Source organism: Salmo salar, chromosome ssa14 (assembly GCF_905237065.1).
Source record: "Salmo salar chromosome ssa14, Ssal_v3.1, whole genome shotgun sequence".
In the NCBI taxonomy this organism is placed as follows: Eukaryota; Metazoa; Chordata; class Actinopteri; order Salmoniformes; family Salmonidae; genus Salmo; species Salmo salar.
In genome coordinates, this window is record NC_059455.1 from 32076516 (window position 1) to 32096023 (window position 19508).

Consider the following 19508-nt stretch of genomic DNA (forward strand, 5'->3'; position numbering starts at 1 on the left):
AATAACACCATCAGTGAGAAGAGTCGTAGCCTAGGGACGTCACAGTAGGATGGAGGAAGATAAAGTGGTCACACTTGGCTTGACTCTATTGTCATAGTAATTACATCGGCTGGTACAGTGGAACTGAACATGTGGGTACACTGACATTGTATTGATGACTGTTTTGTAGTTCATTAAATCAGTAATCCAAAGCAATAATTCTGGGACGAGGAGAGGGGGTTTGAGTGGATCTAATGCAAATGTGTGTATTTACACATACCTGTAATGAATATAAAATTAAATGTATTTATAAAGCCCTTCTTACATCAGCTGATGTCACAAAGTGCTGTAAAGAAACCCAGCCTAAAACCCCAAGCAAGCAATGCAGGTGTAGAAGCACGGTGGCTAGGAAAAACTCCCTAGAAAGGCCAGAACCTAGGAAGAAACCTAGAGAAGAGCCAGGCTATGAGCGGTGGCCAGTCCTCTTCTGGCTGTGCCAGGTGGAGGTTATAACAGAGCATGGCCAAGATGTTCAAATGTTCATAGATGACCAGCAGGGTCAAATAATAATAATCACAGTGGTTGTCGAGGGTGCAACAGGTCAGCACCTCAGGAATAAATGTCAGTTGGTTTTCATAGCATCTCTACCGCTCCTGCAGTCTCTAGAGAGTTGAAAACAGCAGGTCTGGGACAGGTAGCACATCCGGTGAACAGGTCAGGGTTCCATAGCCACAAGAAGAACAGTTGAAACTGGAGCAGCAGCATGGCCAGGTGGACTGGGGACAGCAAGGAGTCATCAGGCCAGGTAGTCCTGAGGCATGGTCCTAGGGCTCAGGTTGAAAGAAAGAATACTTAAATTCACATAGGACACCAGATAAGACAGGAGAAATACTCCAGATATAACAGACTGACCCTAGTCCCGACACAAACTACTGCAGCATAAATACTGGAGGCTGAGATAGGAGGGGTCAGGAGACTCTGTGTCCCCGTCCGACAATACCCCTGGACAGGGCCAAACAGGCAGGATATAACCCCACCCACTTTTCTAAAGCACAGCCCCCATACCACTAGAGGGATATCTTCATCCACCCGGACAGGAAGATCACGTCAGTGACTCAACCCACTCAAGTGACGCACCCCTCCTAGGGATGGCATAGAAGAGCACCAGTAAACTAGTGACTCAGCCCCTGTAATAGGGTTAGAGGCAGAGAATCCCAGTGGAGAGAGGGGAACCGGTCAGGCAGAGACAGCAAGGGCTGTTCGTTGCTCCAGTGCCTTTCCGTTCACCTTCACACTCCTGGGCCAGACTACACTCAATCATAGGACCTACTGAAGAGATGAGTCTTCAGTAAAGACTTAAATGTTGAGACAGAGTCTGCGTCTCTCACATGGATAGGCAGACCATGCCATAAAAATGGAGCTCTATAGCAGAAAGCCCTGCCTCCAGCTGATTGCTTAGAAAGTCTAGGGACAGTAAGGAGGCCTGCGTCTTGTGACCGTAGCGTACGCATATATGGCAGGACCAAATCGGAAAGATGGGTAGGAGCAAGCCCATGTAATGCTTTGTAGGTTAGCAGTAAAACCTTGAAATCAGCCTTTGCCTTAACAGGAAGCCAGTGTAGAGGCTAGCACTGGAGTAATATGATACCATTTTTGGTTCTAGTCAAGATTCTAGCAGCCGTGTTTAGCACTAACTGAAGTTTATTTAGTGCTTTATCCGGGTAGCCGGAAAGTAGAGCATTGCAGTAGTCTAATCTAGAAGTGACAAAAGCATGGATGAATTTTTCTGCATCTCCTTGAATACTCAGGGAGAAAAAGGTGTAGATTCACATGCAGAGCGCAGCAGAAGTTTATTAAGCCTTCACAGAAGGCAATGGTCAAAAACAGGTAGGCAGTCAAAAACAAACAATACCTCAACCATACAAACAGAAAGAACGAAATAGGGAGCTGATGAGACCAGGTGAGAAACAAACAGGTGAAAATGAACAAAAATGAAAGACAGGGCTACGTTCCAGAACAAAGAAAAACACAAGGTTGACTAAGGAAAGCAGAACCTTACAGTTCCCCCCCAGGGAGGTTCCTGATGACCCAACGGCACCGGAGGGTGGAGCGGGCGAAGGAGCAGAGTCGGATGCCTACCTCCGCGGCGAGGTCCGGCAGGCTGGTTCGACGAGGTCGTGGACTGACCCAACGTTCTGCGTCGAGGCTGATGTCCAGTGGGTCTATTCGGGGGTCGACCCCAAGGTCAGGGAGCAGGACGATTATTGTGAAATGTCTGAATCATCTCTGGGTCGAGGATGTCTTGGTCGGGGACCCAGGACTGGTCTTCAGGCCCACTAGGTAGTGGATGCAACCCCTCGGGTGTTTGGAATCAAGGATGGCCCGTATGGCATAGGCAGGTTCCCCTCCGACATCCAATGGTGGGGACGCACTGCGGGTAGAGACTGGAGGATGAAGAGGACTGACAGTGACCAATTTTAACAGGGACACATGGAAGGATGAGGATATTTTATACTGACGGTGTAACTGGAGGCGGTACGTGACAGGGTTGATGCGATGGGTTATTTTGAAGGGACCAATGAAGCGAGGACAGAATTTCTCAGGGGAGGCGGAGCCACACACGTTGTCCGGGGTGAAAGAGTGGAGTAGGTAGGCGGCGTCTGTCAGATAAGCGTTTCTAGGTATTAGAGGCTTCCTGTAGATTCCGGTGAGCGGTCTCCCATACCAGCTCACTATGCCGAAACCAGTCGTTGACAGCTGGGACAGTACCAGGCTCCGCCTCCCAGGGAAACATGGGGGGTTGGTAACCAAGGAAACACTGAAACGGAGTAAGGCGGAGGGATGAGTGAGTTCTGAGCGTATTTGGCCCAGGCCATATACCGACTCCAGCCGTGTGGAGAGGCAGAACATTGTTGGCAGCGGTACTTCCCCATTTCTTGGTTCAGGCGTTCCGTCTGCCCGTTGGTCTGAGGTGGTACCCGGAGGAGAGGCTGAGGTCGACCACCAGTCGGTCACAGAAGGCTCGCCACACCCGGGAGACAAACTGGGGCCCGCGGTCAGAGACAATGTCCTCTGGAATCCCATACAGACGGAACACCTGCTGGAACATACACTCAGACAATTCCATGGCGTTAGAGGAACCAGACACATTTTTGAAAAACCGTCTACTATGACAAGGACAGTGGTGCTGCCAGAGGATTCAGGAAGGTCTGTGATGAGGTCAACAGCAATGTGGGACCAGGCTCTGTGAGGGATTAGCAAAAGTTGCTTCCTGGAAGGGAGATGACGAGGGCTTTTGGTTTGGGCACAGACTGGACAGGAGAGTATGTAATCCCTTACGTCAGATGCCAGTGAGGACCACCAGAACCTCCGGGCGAGAGATATTCGGTGGTTCGTGTAATGCCCAGATGTCCTGACCCCAAGGACGTGTGACACCATTACATCAGTTGAGGTGTAACAGCTGCTGGTACATAACCATTCCCAGCTGGTGTCTCAGGAGGAGCCAGGTCTGAGGTTAGGGCTTCTTGTATGGCAGAGTGAACCTCCCACTGTACCAGTCCCATAATGCAAGAGGAAGGAAGAATGTGTAGGGTCTGAGTTACTGGTCGGAAGGTCAAACTGGCAGGAGAGAGCATCAGCTTTTACGTTTTTCTTTCCAAGGATGTAAGTAACATGAAAATGGAAGTGTGTGAAGAGCCCAGCAGGCTTGTCTGGAGTTTAATCTGTTGGCCCATCTGATATATTCCAGATTACAATGATCTGTTAGGATGAGAAAGGGATGTTGTGCGCCCTCCAACCAGTGGCGCCACTCTGACGGCCAGCTTGATGGCGAGGAGTGCTGTTCCCCACATCATAATTCCTCTCAGCGGGGAATAACTTCCTGGAGAAGAAGGCACAGGGATGTGATTTGGGAGGTGTTCCCACCCACTTAGAGAGTATGGCTCCTACTCCGGAGGCATCCACCAAGGGTGAAAGGAAGGGTCGGATCAGGTTGGCGAAGGACAGGAGCTGAGGCGTTTCAAGTTGAACGCAGTCAGGGCGGTATCAGTCCATTGAAGGGTCAGGGTCTTTTGGCTGGTAAGGGCAGTTAGGGGAGCGACAGTAGAACTGAAGTTCTGAATGAACTTGCGATAGTTGGAGAACCCAATGAAACGTTGGAGTTCCTTAACGGTGGTGGGTATGGGCCAGTTATTGATGGCGGTGACTTTGTTCTCATCCATGCAGACCCCTCCAGTTGTCTGTAAGAAGCTTACCGAGGTTACAGTCTTCACATAAAGGTTATGGTCAAGGTGCCTTTGAAGAACCTTTTGCACATGCTGCATGTGTTCTTTTAGGGAGAAGGAGTAAATCAAGATGTCAACAATGTAGACGATGAGAAAGCGGTTGATCATATCCTGGAAAACCTTATTCATTAAGGATTGGAAGATGGCGGGGGCGTTCGTAAGGCCGTAGGGCATGACCAGGTATTCGTAGTGCCCTCGAGCGGTGATAAAGGCTATCTTCCAATCATCACCTTCACGTATACAGACAAGGTTATATGCACTTTGCAGGTCGAGTTTAGTATAGATGTTGGCGCTGCCCACTTGTTCAAGGGTCGCTGAGATCAGAGGAAGAGGCAAATGGTTCTTGACTGTGATGTCATTCAGGGAACGACAATCAATACATTGACAAAGACCACCGTACTTTTTTCCCCACGAAGAAGCTGGATGCAGCCGGTGAAGGACGAATGAAACCGTTTGAGTGATTCAATGTAGTTCTCCATTGCCTCATTTTGGCAGAGTGGAGGACTCGATTTTGCTGAAGACATTGCTGTACTGGGCGTATTCAGATGGTATGCTGGGTGGCACTGCACGAGGCAGAGTCCTCAATGGTGGTGGCTCTGCAGGGTAGGCTGAAACAACTGGAGAAGCAAGTAGAATACCAGGACAGTATTTCACCTTGTTGCCACGAGATGGCAGGGTCGTGACGACAAAGCCAGGTGTGTCCGAGGACGAGTGTCTGAGGACGAGTGTCTGTTTGGGGGATGAGAGTTCCATGAGTTGAATGGTTTTGGAGTGGAAGACGCCAATCTGAAAGGGTGACGCTCTGTATCAGGTGAGTGATGAAGCCCGTGCCCAATGGCTGCCCATCCAGGGTGTTAATCCTTAAGGGAGGGGTGACAGATCAATGTCAAGGGCTTGTACTAGCTGGTGATCGATAAAATTACCTGCTGCTCCCGAATCTATCAAGCCATCTGCGTACTTGGTAACCCCCTTCACGGTTATCAATACTGGGATGGAGAATTGCTTCTGGGAGACATTTAGAAATAAGGACACGCATACCTGCATGGCAGCGGGGGGACCCTTATCTCTGTGGGGGGGGGGGGTGTACAGGGCAATGGCTGAGTAGATGATCTTTCCCTCCACAGTATAGGCAGAGCCCTTCATGGATCCGCTTTTGACGTCCGATACATGGGAGAGGAGCATGGCCCAACTGCATGGGCTCAGGAAGACTCGGACGGGATCATGGAAAGAGAAGGTTTCGGGTTCCTGGGTGGCAGAATTCTTCGGCGGTCGGCAAAAGGGTGGTCAATGGAAATGGACCGAATGTATTGATTTAAATCCTGAAGTTCACCTTTACAGGCCAGCTCTGCCTGAACTTCCCTGTTGAGCCCTCTTTGGTAGACGGTAAGTAAAGCAACCTCATCCCATCCCTACAGCCATAATCGGCAGCTGAATTGCATCCTTGTTGAAATCCTATGAGGAGGTTTCCTATAGGACGACCGGTTGGAGAGTGATCGAATACCTCCTTGAAGAGGGTATGGAAATGAGTCTCCGAGCCGAGTTCTGTGCTGTAGGCAGTCCATATGGCGGTTGCAATCCAGGGCCTTGCCTGTGAGTAGAGACAACAAAATCCACCCTGCTCTTGTCGGTGACAAAGTTAGTGGGATTGTGCACAATGTATTTGCTGCATTGCATCAGAAATCCCTGACATTTCCCAGGTGAACCGTCATATTTTCTAGGCATGGGTATGAACTAAGGAGGGCTATGGGTTACGATACCTGGAATTGGAGGAGTAGGGATAGGCTGGAAGAGAAGATGGCAAATTTCCTCCATAAGCTTCTCTTGCCGGGTTAGGCTCCGCTGTAGCTCCGCTGAATCCATTCTGTTTTTGGGCGAGGTATTCTGTAATGAATACTCAGGGAGAAAAAGGTGTAGCTTCACGAGCAGAGCACGGCAGACGTTAATTAAGCCTTCGCAGAAGGCAGGAATCGTGGTCGCAAAGGCAGGCAATGGTCAAACACAGGTAGGCAGTCAAAAACAAACAATACCTCACAACCATACAAACAGAAATAACTGAACGACTAAATAGGGAGCTGATGAGACCAGGTGAGAAACGAACACAGGTGAAAACAATGATCAAAAATGAAAGACAGGGCTACGTTCCAGAACACAAAGAAACAGGGCTATGTTCAAGAACACAAAGAAAAAGAACACAAGGTTGACTAAGTAAAGAAAAGCAGAACCTTACAATACCACAATCAACAGATAATCATTACTACTCAGTCAGTAACAATGATCTTGTTACTGACTGAGTAACAAGGTTATGTCTACACTCTCTAGTGGTACAGTATAAATACAGAGCTAATAGAGGGTTATGTCTACACTCTCTAGTGGTACAGCATAGATACAGAGTTAATAGAAGGTTATGTCTACACTCTCTAGTGGTAAAGTATAGATACAGAGTTAATAGAGGGTTACATGTACACTCTCTAATGGTAGAGTATAAAGAGCATTAGCACTAGTTTTCTACAACGGGTTTGCCCTTACCTTTCTGGTCAATGTTGTGTCAGATGCTTGCTCATAGAAATAGAATGAACAGAACAGGCTTGGAACCTCTAACCCTGGCAATTTTACTGGTAAACTCATGGGTACACTCGCAATGGCTGACTGGTATTGTGATGCAATCATTTCCATGGTCATTTTTTTTATTTTTGTAAAAAAATGTATTCCTCCTTTATTTAATCAGGTAGGCTAGTTGAGAACAAGTTCTCATTTACAACTGTGACCTGGCCAAGATAAAGCAAAGCAGTGCAAAACAAACACAGAGTTACACATGGAATAATGTCACGTCCTGACCAGCAGATGGAGCTATTGTTTTAGTTTTGGCGTCAGGACGTGGCAGTTTTGTGTATGGGGAATGTTTGTGTTGTTGATTGGGACTTCCAATTGAAGGCAGGTGTGTTGAGTTGCCTTTGATTGGAAGTCCTATATAGATGTGTGTGTGTTTTTCTTTGGGGTTGTGGGTGGTTGTTTTGCACTGCATTGGTTAGCCTGCAAACTGTTGCTGCTGTCTTGTTTATTGTTTCCTGTGGATGCTTTACTCCTTTTTTGGGTAATTAAATATGAGTATTCACATACCTGCTGCGCCTTGGTTCATTTCTGAAGACAGCCGTTACAGAACCACCCACCAAACCAGGACCGAGCAGCAGAAGAGGAGGAAGCCACAGGAGAAGAAAAGGGAGGAATGGACATGGGAGGACGTCCTGGACGGCAAGGGAGCCTACACCTGGGAAGAGATCCTGGCCGGAAGGGATCGCCTCCCATGGGAACAGGTGGAGGCACTCAGGAGAGTGGAGGCAGCTGGACAGAGGAACCAACGGGAACGTTATGCTGGAACACGGTTGGGTAGGAAACCCGAGAGGCACCCCCAAGATTTCTTTTGGGGGGGGCACACGGGTAGCTTGGCCAGGCCAGGGAAGAGCCGTAAGCCAGCTACCCGTGACTACAGGGAGGTGCGTATGAGGTGGAGGGCGCCATGTTACGCTGAGGTACGCACCATCTCGCCTATACGGACGCACAGCCCAGTTCGCCCAGTACCAGCGCCCCGCAGGTGCCAGGGCAAGGTGAGCATCGAGCCGGAAGGGGTGATGCCAACCCTACACTCAAGACCGCCAGTGCGCCCTTTCGGTCCGGTGTTTCCCGCTAGACACACTAGCATGGAGGTGCGTGTCTCCAGGCTGGCACGTCCAATACCAGCCCCACGCATCAGGAGTCTAGTGTGTCAGCCCAGCCTCGCCAGTCAACAGTCACCAGAGCTGCCCGCCAGTGAACAGTCACCAGAGCTGCCCGCCAGTCAACAGTCACCAGAGCTGCCCGCCAGTCAACAGTCACCAGAGCTGCCCGCCAGTCAACAGTCACCAGAGCTGCCCGCCAGTCGTAAGTCGCCAGAGCTGCCCGCTAGTCAGAAGCTGCCAGAGTGGCCAGACTGCCCGGTTCTGCCAGAGTGGCCAGACTGCCCGGTTCTGCCAGAGTGGCCAGACTGCCCGGTTCTGCCAGAGTGGCCAGACTGCCGGTTCTGCCAGAGTGGCCAGACTGCCCGGTTCTGCCAGAGTGGCCAGACTGCCCGGAACTGCCAGAGTGGCCAGACTGCCCGGAACTGCCAGAGTGGCCAGACTGCCCGGAACTGCCAGAGTGGCCAGACTGCCCGGAACTGCCAGAGTGGCCAGACTGCCCGGAACTGCCAGAGTGGCCAGACTGCCCGGAACTGCCACCGGTTCTGCCAGAGTGGCCAGACTGCCCGGTTCTGCCAGAGGTGCCCGCCTGCCCGGATCTGCCAGGGTGCCCTGCCTGCCCTCCGGCCCAGCCCGAGTGGCCCTCCTGCGGTCCGACCCAGCCCGAGTGGCCCTCCTGCCCTCCGGCCCAGCCCGAGTGGCCCTCCTGCCCTCCGGCCCAGCCCGAGTGGCCCGCATGCCTTCCGACCCAGCCCGAATGGTCCGTCTGCCAGGGTCAGCCCGAGTGGCCCGTCTGCCCGGCGCAGCTATCGGCGCCACCGAAGTGGGCGACGCCGAAGGTGGAGCGAGGTCCACGTCCTGCACCTGAGCCACCTCCAGGATAGGTGGGTTGGGGAGGGAGGGTGTAGCACAGTGCCGTCGGTGACGGCAGCCACCCTCCCTTCCCTCCCTTATTGTTTAGGGGTTATTGTTTATGGGTTTTTTGTTGGTGTTTTCTGTTGGTAGGTGCATTCCGGGGTCTGCACCTTGAGGGGGGGGGGGGTACTGTCACGTCCTGACCAGCAGATGGAGCTATTGTTTTAGTTTTGGGGTCAGGACGTGGCAGTTTTGTGTATGGGGAATGTTTGTGTTGTTGATTGGGACTTCCAATTGAAGGCAGGTGTGTTGAGTTGCCTTTGATTGGAAGTCCTATATAGGTGTGTGTGTGTTTTTCTTTGGGGTTGTGGGTGGTTGTTTTGCACTGCGTTGGTTAGCCTGCAAACTGTTGCTGCTGTCTTGTTTATTGTTTCCTGTGGATGCTTTACTCCCTTTTTGGGTAATTAAATATGAGTATTCACATACCTGCTGCGCCTTGGTTCATTGCTGAAGACAGCCGTTACAAATAAGCAAACATACAGTCAATAATACAATAGAAAAAGTCTATATACAGTGTGTGCAAATGAAGTAGGATTAGGGAGGTAAGGCAATAAATAGGCCAGAGTGGAGAAATAATTACAATACAGCAATTAAACACTGGAGTGATAGATGTGCAGAAGATGAGTGTGCAAGTAGAGATACTGGGGTGCAAAGGAGCAAAATAAATAAAATAATTAACAGTATGGGGATGAGGTAGTTGGATGGGCTATTTACAGATGGGCTATGTACAGGTGCAGTGATCTGTGAGCTGCTCTGACAGTTGGTGCTTAAAGCTAGTGAGGGAGATATGAGTCTCCAGCTTCAGTGATTTTTTGAAGTTCGTTCCAGTCACTGGCAGCAGAGAACTGGAAGGAAAGGCGGCCAAAGAAGGAATTGGCTTTTAGGGGGTGACCAGTGAAATATACCTGCTGGAGCGCATGCTATGGGTGGGTGCTGCTATGGTGACCAGTGAGCTGAGATAAGGCGGGGCTTTACCTAGAAAAGACTTATAGATGACCTGGAGCCAGTGGGTTTGGCGACAAAAATGAAGCGAGAGCCAGCCAACGAGAGCATACAGGTCGCAGTGGTGGGTAGTGTATGGGGCTTTGGTGACAAAACAGATGGCACTATGATAGAGTGCATCCAATTTGCTGAGTAGAGTGTTGGAGGCTATTTTGTAAATGACATCGCTGAAGTCAAGGATCGTAGGATAGTCATTTTTACCAGGGTATGTTTGGCAGCATGAGTGAAGGATGCTTTGTTGTGGAATAGGAAGCCGATTCTAAATTCTGGATTGGAGATGCTTAATGTGAGTCTGGAAGGAGAGTTTACAGTCTAACCAGACACCTAGGTATTTGTAGTTGTCCACATATTCTAAGTCAGAACCATCCAGAGCAGTGATTCTGGACGGGCAGGCAGGTGTGGGCAGCGATCGGTTGAAAAGCATGCATTTAGTTTTACTTGCATTTAAGAGCAGTTGGAGGCCATGGAAGGAGAGTTGTATGGCATTGAAACTCGTCTGGAAGTTAGTTCACAGTGTCCAATGAAGGGCCAGAAGTATACAGAATGGTGTCATCTGCGTAGAGGTGGATCAGAGAATCACCAGCAGCAAGAGCGACATCATTGATGTATACAGAGAAAAGAGACGGCCCGAGGATTGAACCCTGTGGCACCCCCATAGAGACTGTCAGAGGTCCGGACAACAGGCCCTCCGATTTGACACACTGAACTCTGTCTGAGAAGTAGTTGGTGAACCAGGCGAGGCAGTCATTTGAGAAACCAATGCTGTTGAGTCTGCCGATAAGAATGTGGTGATTGACAGAGTCGAAAGCCTTGGCCAGGTTGATGAATACAGCTGCACAGTATTGTCTCTTATCGATGGCGGTTATGATATCGTTTAGGACCTTGAGTGTGGCTGAGGTGCACCCATGACCAGCTCAGAAACCAGATTGCATAGCGGAAAAGGTACGGTGGGATTCAAAATGGTCGGTGATCTGTTTGTTAACTTGGCTTTCGAAGACCTTAGAAAGGCAGGGTAGGATAGATATAGGTCTGTAGCAGTTTTGGTCTAGAGTGTCTCCCCCTTTGAAGAGGGGGATGACCGCGGCAGCTTTCCAATCTATGGGAATCTCAGACGATACGAAAGAGAGGTTGAACAGGCTAGTAATAGGGGTTGCAACAATTTCGGCGGATCATTTTAGAAAGAGAGGGTGCAGATTTTGCAGCTCTTTCAGAACATCAGCTATCTGGATTTGGGTGAAGGAGAAATGGGGGAGGCTTGGGCAAGTTGCTGTGGAGGGTGCAGAGCTGTTGACCGGGGTAGGGGTAGCAAGGTGGAAAGCACGGCCAGACGTAAGAAAATGCTTACTGAAATTCTCAATTATTGCGGATTTACCGGTGGTGACAGTGTTTCCTAGCCTCAGTGCAGTGGGCAGCTGGGAGGAGGTGGTCTTATTCTTCATGGACTTTACAGTGTCCCAGAAGTTGTTGGAGTTTGTGCTACAGGATGCAAATTTCAGTTTGAAAAAGCTAGCCTTTGCTTTCCTAACTGCTTGTGTATATTGGTTCCTAACTTCCCTGAAAGTTGCATATCGCGGGGGCTATTCGATGCTAATGCAGTACGCCACAGGATGTTTTTGTGCTGGTCAAGGGCAGTCAGGTCTGTAGTGAACCAAGGGCTATACACCTGCATTGCTTGCTGTTTGGGGTTTTAGGCTGGGTTTCTGTAAAGCACTTTGAGATATCAGCTGATGTAAGAAGGGCTTTATCAAGAAATTTGAGCAAGCGGCAATGGTGAGAGACTTGCTTCTGGAAAGGTGGATTTTTAAAAGTAGAAGCTCAAATTGTTTGGGCACAGACCTGGATAATAAGACAGTAGATTGCAACTCCACCCCAGTTGGCAGTTCTATCTTGTCGGAAAATGTTATAGTTAGGGATTGAAATTTCAGGGGTTTTGGTGGTCTTCCTAAGCCAGGATTCAGACACGGCTAGGACATCCGGGTTGGCAGAGTGTGCTAAGGCAGTGAATAAGACAAACCTAGGGAGGAGGCTTCTAATGTTAAACCTCTCTAGGGTATGTGAGACGCTACCGTCCCACCTGGCCAACATCCAGTGAAATTGCAGAGCTCCAAATTCAAAAACAGAAATACTCAAAATAAAAATGTATAAAATATACAAGTGTTATACATCGGCTTAAAGACTAACTTCTTGTTAATCCAACTGTTGTGTCAGATTTCAAAAAGGCTTTACGGCGAAAGCATACCATGTGATTATCTGAGGACAGCGCCCAGCACACAAAACATTACAAACAGTTACCAGCCAAGTAGAGGAGTAACAAAAGTCAGAAATAGCAATAAAATTAATCACTTACCTTTGATGATCTTCATATGGTTGCACTCACAAGACTCACAGTTACACAATAAATGTTTGTTTTGTTCAATAAAGTCCCTCTTTATATCCAAAAACCTCAATTTTGTTGGTGCATTTTGTTCAGTAATCCATTGGCTCAAAGGCAGTCACAACAGGCAGACAAAAAATCCAAAAGGTATCAGTAAAGTTCGTAGAAACATGTCAAACGATGTTTATAATTAATCCTCAGGTTGTTTTTAGTCATAATAATCAATAATATTTCAACCGGACAATAGCTTCATCAATATAAAAGAAAAACAAGAAAGGCGCGCTCTCGGTCGTGCGCAGAAAATTGCTCTGGGACTTCCCAGGGTCCACTCACTCAGAGTGGTCTTACTCCCTCATTTTTCCGAATACAAGTCTGAAACAATTTCTAAAGACTGTTGACATCTAGTGGAAGCCATAGGAAGTGCAATCTGAGTCCTAAGTCATTGGATACTGTATAGGCAGTCAATGGAAAACTACAAACATAAAAAAGTCCCACTTCCTGGATGGATTTATCTCAGGTTTTTGCCTGCCATATCAGTTCTGTTATACTCACATACATTATTTTAACAGTTTTGGAAACTTTAGAGTGTTTTCTATCCAAATCTGAGTAACAGGCAGTTTACTTTGGGCACGCTTTTCATCCGGATGTCAAAATACTGCCCCCTACCCTAGAGAGGTTAACATGCATGAAACCAAGGCTTTTACGGTTACAGAAGTCAACAAATGAGAGCGCCTAGGGAATGGGAGTGGAGTAACCTCTACATCACCAGAGGAACAGAGGAGGAGTAGGATAAGGATATGGCTAAAGGCTATAAGAACTGGTCGTCTAGTACGTTCGGAACAGAGAGTAAAAGGAGCAGGTTTCTGGGCAGGGTAGAATAGATTCAAGGCATAATGTACAAACAAAGGTATGGTAGGATGTGAATACAGTGGAGGTAAACCTATGCATTGAGAGATGATGAGAGAGATATTGTCTCTAGAAACATCATTTAAACCAGGTGAGGTCACCGCATGTGTGGGAGGTGGAACTAAAGGGTTAACTAAGGCGTATTGAGCAGGGCTAGAGGCTCTACGGTGAAATAAGGCAATAATTACTAACCAAAACAGCAATGGACAAGGCATATTGACATTAGGGAGAGGCATGCGTAGCCGAGTGATCATAGGGGTCCAGTGAGTGGCTCTGCGTGCCAAAGATCCGGCGATTCAGGCAGCTAGCGGGCCAGGGCTAGCAAGCTAGCAGAAGGGCCTTAGAGGGACGTCGTGACGGAAGAAGTCTGTTGTAGCTCTCTTGTGCTGTTACGTCAGCAGACCAGTCGTCGTGGATCAGCAGAGCGCCATGTGGTAAAAGGGTCCGGGCCAATTGGCAAAATAGGTATAGTGGCCAAAGAATTTGTCCGATGGGCCTCTATCAGTCCGATATGCTCTAGACAGCTAGCGGGCCGTGGCTAGCAGGCTAGCAGATGGGCATTCAGGGGATGTCGTGACGTAGGAGCCAGTTGAAAAACTCCCTCAGGCGAATTACGTCGGTAGTCCAGTCGTGATGGGTCGGCGGGGGTCCAGGCCAATTGGCAAAATAGGTATTGTAGCCAAAGGAGTGGCTGATGGACCTCTTCGGCTAGCCTTGAGTTGGGCCTAGCAAATGCTAGCTCCAGGCTAATTGGTTCTTGCTTCGGGACAGAGACGTGGCCACTCGGATAGCAGCTAGCTAGCTGCGATGATCCAGGTGAAAAGGTTCAGAGCTTGCAGTAGGAATCTGGAGATACGGAGAAAAATAAGTCAGATTTGCTCTGGTTTGGCGAGAGTGTCTGGCTAAAGGTAGCTGATGACCGCTAGCAGTGGCTAGCTGACTACTAGCTAGTAGCTAGTTAGCTGGCTAGCTTATGTTGGGGGTTCCGTTTCAAAGAGTAAAGAAAATAGCAGATCCATTCCACATCGGGTGAGGCGGATTGCAGGAGAGTATGTTGAAGTTGAGGTTAAGAAAAATATTTAAAAAATATATGCAAAAAATATATATAAAAAGATATATACACAGGACACGACAAGACGAGGACAAAAGACATCTGACTGCTACGCCATCTTGGATGTAATGTAGAATGTTCATTCAAATTATGTTAACTGATGTGGCTCATATAATGGAATGTATTTTTGTAATGTTAGTTGAGTTGAATCAACAAATCACAGCACAGATTGATGGGTACACTTCCTACTTTTACTTCCTGTTTTTACTTCCTGCTTTGCTCCAATGGGTTCACTCAAAATGGCTGCCAGTCCACCCATTATGCCATCATTGACTTGAATGGGGATGTCCATTCTATTTCTCTGTGTTTGCTCCTCTGTTACTGTATTCAAGATGCATTATACAAGTTTTGTATAATTTTAGCCAGTAGCTTTGAAAGTACTGCTCACGAACCAAAACGGGTCCCCGAAAATGTTGCACAATCGTGTACTACGTCATCCATTTCCTGTATGTTACATCCTTTTTTTGGTGCAATTCCTATGATATGTTACGAATCCAATTCATACAATATTTTACGCATTTGTTGCGCTTAAGGTCCCGCTCAATTGCTTTAAGAAGGTGTACTAAGAAGCAGCAGTATCCTCTCCCTCTCAGCAGTGGTTTCCCCTAGAGAAGGAACTAGCACACCCAGGGTGTTACCATGGCTGTTATTGAGGAAGGGGGAATTCAGTAGGCAATCCTCGCAATCTTCACAGCTCTAGATTGTGGGAGCTGTTGAATTTTTCATTACAGAAATCCTCTCATGCATGGAGGGGACATTGTAAGACATGCACACTGTGTCTGTCTTCATGCTGATTCACATGTTTAGCTGTAACAGATGGGATATAAACAGCTTTGTCTTCATCTAAATAGTTTCAATACTTTCATCTTTCCTCTATCTCAAAATGCCATTTGACTTTAGAAACAATGAATAAATACATGTAAAACAATGAATAAATACATGTCAATGGATATGCTGGATCCAGGAAGGGATATAACCATCTATATTGCCTTCAGAAAGTATTCATACCCCTTTACTTAGTCCACATTTTGTTGCGTTATTGTTGAATTAAAAATGGATTCAATAGATTGTTTTTCTTACCCATCTACACAAAAAAACATGACAAAGTGAAAATATGTTTCAATACATTTTTGCAAATTTATTGAGAATGAACACCCCTGAGACGATACATGTTAGAATCACCCTTGGCAGTGATTACAGCTGAGAGTCATTCTGGGTTAGTCTCTAAGAGCTTTGCACACCTGGATTGTACAAATTTTCCCATTATTGTAAAAAAAATCCTCAAGCTCTGTCAAATTGGTTGTTGATCATCGCTAGACAACCACATACAGTTGAAGTCGGAAGTTTACATACACCTTAGCCAAATACATTTAAACTCAGTTTTTCACAATTCCTGACATTTAATCCGAGCAAAAATTCCCTGTTATAGGTCAGTTAGGATCACCACTATATTGTAAGAATGTGAAATGTCAAAATAATATTAGAGGGAATGATTTATTTCAGCTTTTATTTCTTTCATTACATTCCCAGGGGGTCAGAAATGTACATACACTCAATTAGTATTTGGTAGAATTCGGCTTTAAATTGTTTAACTTGGGTCAAACGTTTTGGGTAGCCTTCCACAAGCATCCAACAATAAGTTGGGTGAATTTTGGCCCATTCCTCCTGACAGAGCTGGTGTAACTGAGTCAGGTTTGTAGGCCTCCTTGCTCGCACACGCTTTTTCAGTTCTGCCCACACATTTTCTACAGGATTGAGGTCAGGATTTTGTGATGGCCATTCCAATACCTTGACTTTGTTGTCCTTAAGCCATTTTGTCACAACTTTGGAAGTATAATTGGGGTCATTGTCCATTTGGAAGACCCATTTGCAACCAAGCTTTAACATCCTGACTGATGTCTTGAGATGTTGCTTCAATATTTCAATATATCCACATACTTTTCCTTGCTCATGATGCCATCTATTTTGTGAAGAGCACCAGACCCTCCTACAGAAAAGCACCCACACAACATGATGCTGCCACCCCCGTGCTTCACGGTTGGGATGGTGCTCTTCGGCTTGCAAGCCTCCCCCTTTTTACTCCAAACATAACGAAGGTCATTATGGCCCAAAAGTTATATTTTTGTTTCATCAGACCAGAGGACATTTCTCCAAAAAGTACGATCTTTGTCCCCATGTGCACTTGCAAACCGCAGTCTCGCTTTTTTATGGCAGTTTTGGAGCAGTGGCTTCTTCCTTGCTGAGCGGCCTTTCAGGTTATGTTGATCTAGGACTTGTTTTACTGTGGATATAGATACTTTTGTACCTGTTTCCTCCAGCATCTTCACAAGGTCCTTTGCTGTTGTTCTGGGATTGATTTGCACTTTTCAAACCAAAGTACGTTCATCTCTAGGAGACAGAACGCATCTCCTTCCTGAGTGGTATGACGGCTGCTTGGTCCCATGGTGTTTATACGTGCGTACTATTGTTTGTGCAGATGAACGTGGTACCTTCATGTGTTTGGAAATTGCTCCCAAGGATGAACCAGACTTGTGGAGGTCTACAATTCTTTTCTGAGGTCTTGGCTGATTTCTTTTGATTTTCCCATGATGTCAAGCAAAGAGGCACTGAGTTTGAAGGTAGGCCTTGAAACATCCACAGGTACACAGCCAATTGACTCATATTGTGTCAGTTAGCCTATCAGAAGCTTCTAAAGCAATGACATTATTTTCTGGAATTTTCCAAGCTGTTTAAAGGCACAGTCAACTTAGTGAATGTAAACTTCTGACCCACTGGAATTGTGATACAGTGAATTATAAGTGAAATAATCTCTCTGTAAACAATTGTTGGAAAAATTACTTGTGTCATGCACAAAATTGATGTCCTAAACGACTTGCCAAAACCATAGTTTGTTATCAAGAAATTTGTGGAGTGGTTGAAAAACGAGTTTTAATGACTCCAACCTAAGTGTATGTACACTTACGACTTCAACTGTATATACAGTACCAGTCAAACGTTTGGACACACCTACTCACTCAAGGGTTTTTCTTAATTTTTTACTATTTTCTACATTGTAAAATAATAGTGAAGACATAAAAACGGTGAAATAAAACATATGGAATCATGTAGTAACTAAAAACGTGTTAAACAAATCAAAATATATTTTAGATTTTTCAAAGTAGCCACCCTTTTCCTTGATGACAGCTTTGCACACTCTTGGCATTCTCTCAACCAACTTCATGCGGTAGTCACCTGGAATGCTTTTCCAACAGTCTTGAAGGAGTTCCCACATATGTTGAGCACTTGTTGGCTGCTTTTCCTTCACGCTGCAGTCCAACTCATCCCAAACCATCTCAATTGGGTTGCGGTTGGGTGATTGTGGAGGCTAGGTCATCTGATGCAGCACTCCATCACTATTGGTCAAATAGCCCATACAGAGCCTGGAGGTGTGTTTTGGGTCATTGTCCTGTTGAAAAACAAATGATAGTCCCACTAAGTGCAAACCAGATGGGATGGCGTATTGCTGCAGAATGCTGTGGTAGCCATGCTGGTTAAGTGTGCCCTGAATTCTAAATAAATCACAGACAGTGTCACCAGCAAAGCACCCCCACACCATCACACCTCCGCCTCCATGCTTCACCGTGGGAACCACACATGCGGACATCATCCGTTCACCTACTCTGCGTCTCACAAAGATACAGCGGTTGGAACCAAAAATTTCAAATTTGGACTCATCAGACCAAAGGACAGATTTCCATCGGTCTAATGTCCATTTCTCGTGTTTCTTGGCCCAAGCAAGTCTCTTCTTATTGGTGTCCTTTAGTAGTAGATGTTTCTTTGCAATTCGACCATGAAGGCTTGATTCACGCAGTCTCCTCTAAACAGCTGATGTTGAGATGTGTCTGTTACTTGAACACTATGAAGCGTTTATTTGGGCTGCAATCTGAGTTGCAGTTAATTGCCGAACTTTTGACTGGTACTGTATATCAAATATATATATTTATATTTTTTAAATGCATTTTCCTTTATTATTTTCCCCTAACCCTATGATCCTTCCCCTCTAAGCCTACCATCCCTCCCCATTTTTTATTAATTTGTGAAAATATCTAAAAACACACTTCCACTTTGACATTATGTGGTATTGTAGGTAGGCCAGTGACACAACAAAACAAGGAAACATTCAAGGGGTGCGAATACTTTTTCAAGGCACTGTACGTCTTGAATTATTTCTATATATTTTAGATCTATTTGCTTTGCAGTAAAGTCTCATTCGACATTTTAGTCATTTAGCAGACTCTCTTATCAAGAGCGACTCACAGTTAGTCCATTCAACTTAAGATAGCTAGGTGAGACAACCACATATCACAGTCATAGTAAGCACATTTTTCCTCAATAAAGTAGCTATCAGCAAAGTCAGTGTGAGTAGTAAAAGATGAAGTGCGAGTCTTAGTTCATGAAAGGCGAGTGTGTTCGGTTTTATTTGTATTGTTTTTTTTTGGGGGGGATTTTTGTGGGAGTTTTTTTTTTGGGGGACGGGGGGTATTTAAGATACTCTTTAAAGAGTTAGGGTTTCAAACATTTTCAGAAGATGGACAGGAGCTCTGCTGTCCTAGCATCAGCGGGAAGCTCGTTCCTTCCTTGACCTGGGTTCACCTTACATTTTGATTGGTTCTCGGAGGTGGAGCAAACGAAACTCATAGCATAGAAAAAACATAGTTATTGTGATGCTGTGTAGTACAGAGGCCATTTAGATTGTTATGTTTGTCATGATCAATTACCAGGATTATAAAATCCTTTGGAGTGCAGATTGCCTACAGTACTTCATGGCCTTCTGGTAGATTCAAACTAAGTTAATCAAATATTTTTCTATTTCAAATACCCATAATTTGTTTCCCAGCCAGCCCAGTAAACGTATGAAACCTCATTAGTAGAATATATAGGCCGTGTTCATTAGAATGGCGCATTCATTAGAATACTGTGACCCACTTAAGGTAGGGATCACTTTGCCGGGATTATATATTTTCCTTTCCACTTACCAGATATTATTGCTGTCAGAGGTCTTGATGATAACAAATGCTGTTGTTGCGGCCTCCAAGTGATTGTTCCCTCTTGTGCTTTTTATCCTTCTAGCTGTAGTTGTGGACAAAAAAGAAGCGGTAACAACAGTCTCAGGAAAAGTGGACGGTGACAAGGGGGAAAAGAAGACCAAGGGGAAGAAAGAGGGCAAGGGTGCCAAGGAGGAAAAGGAT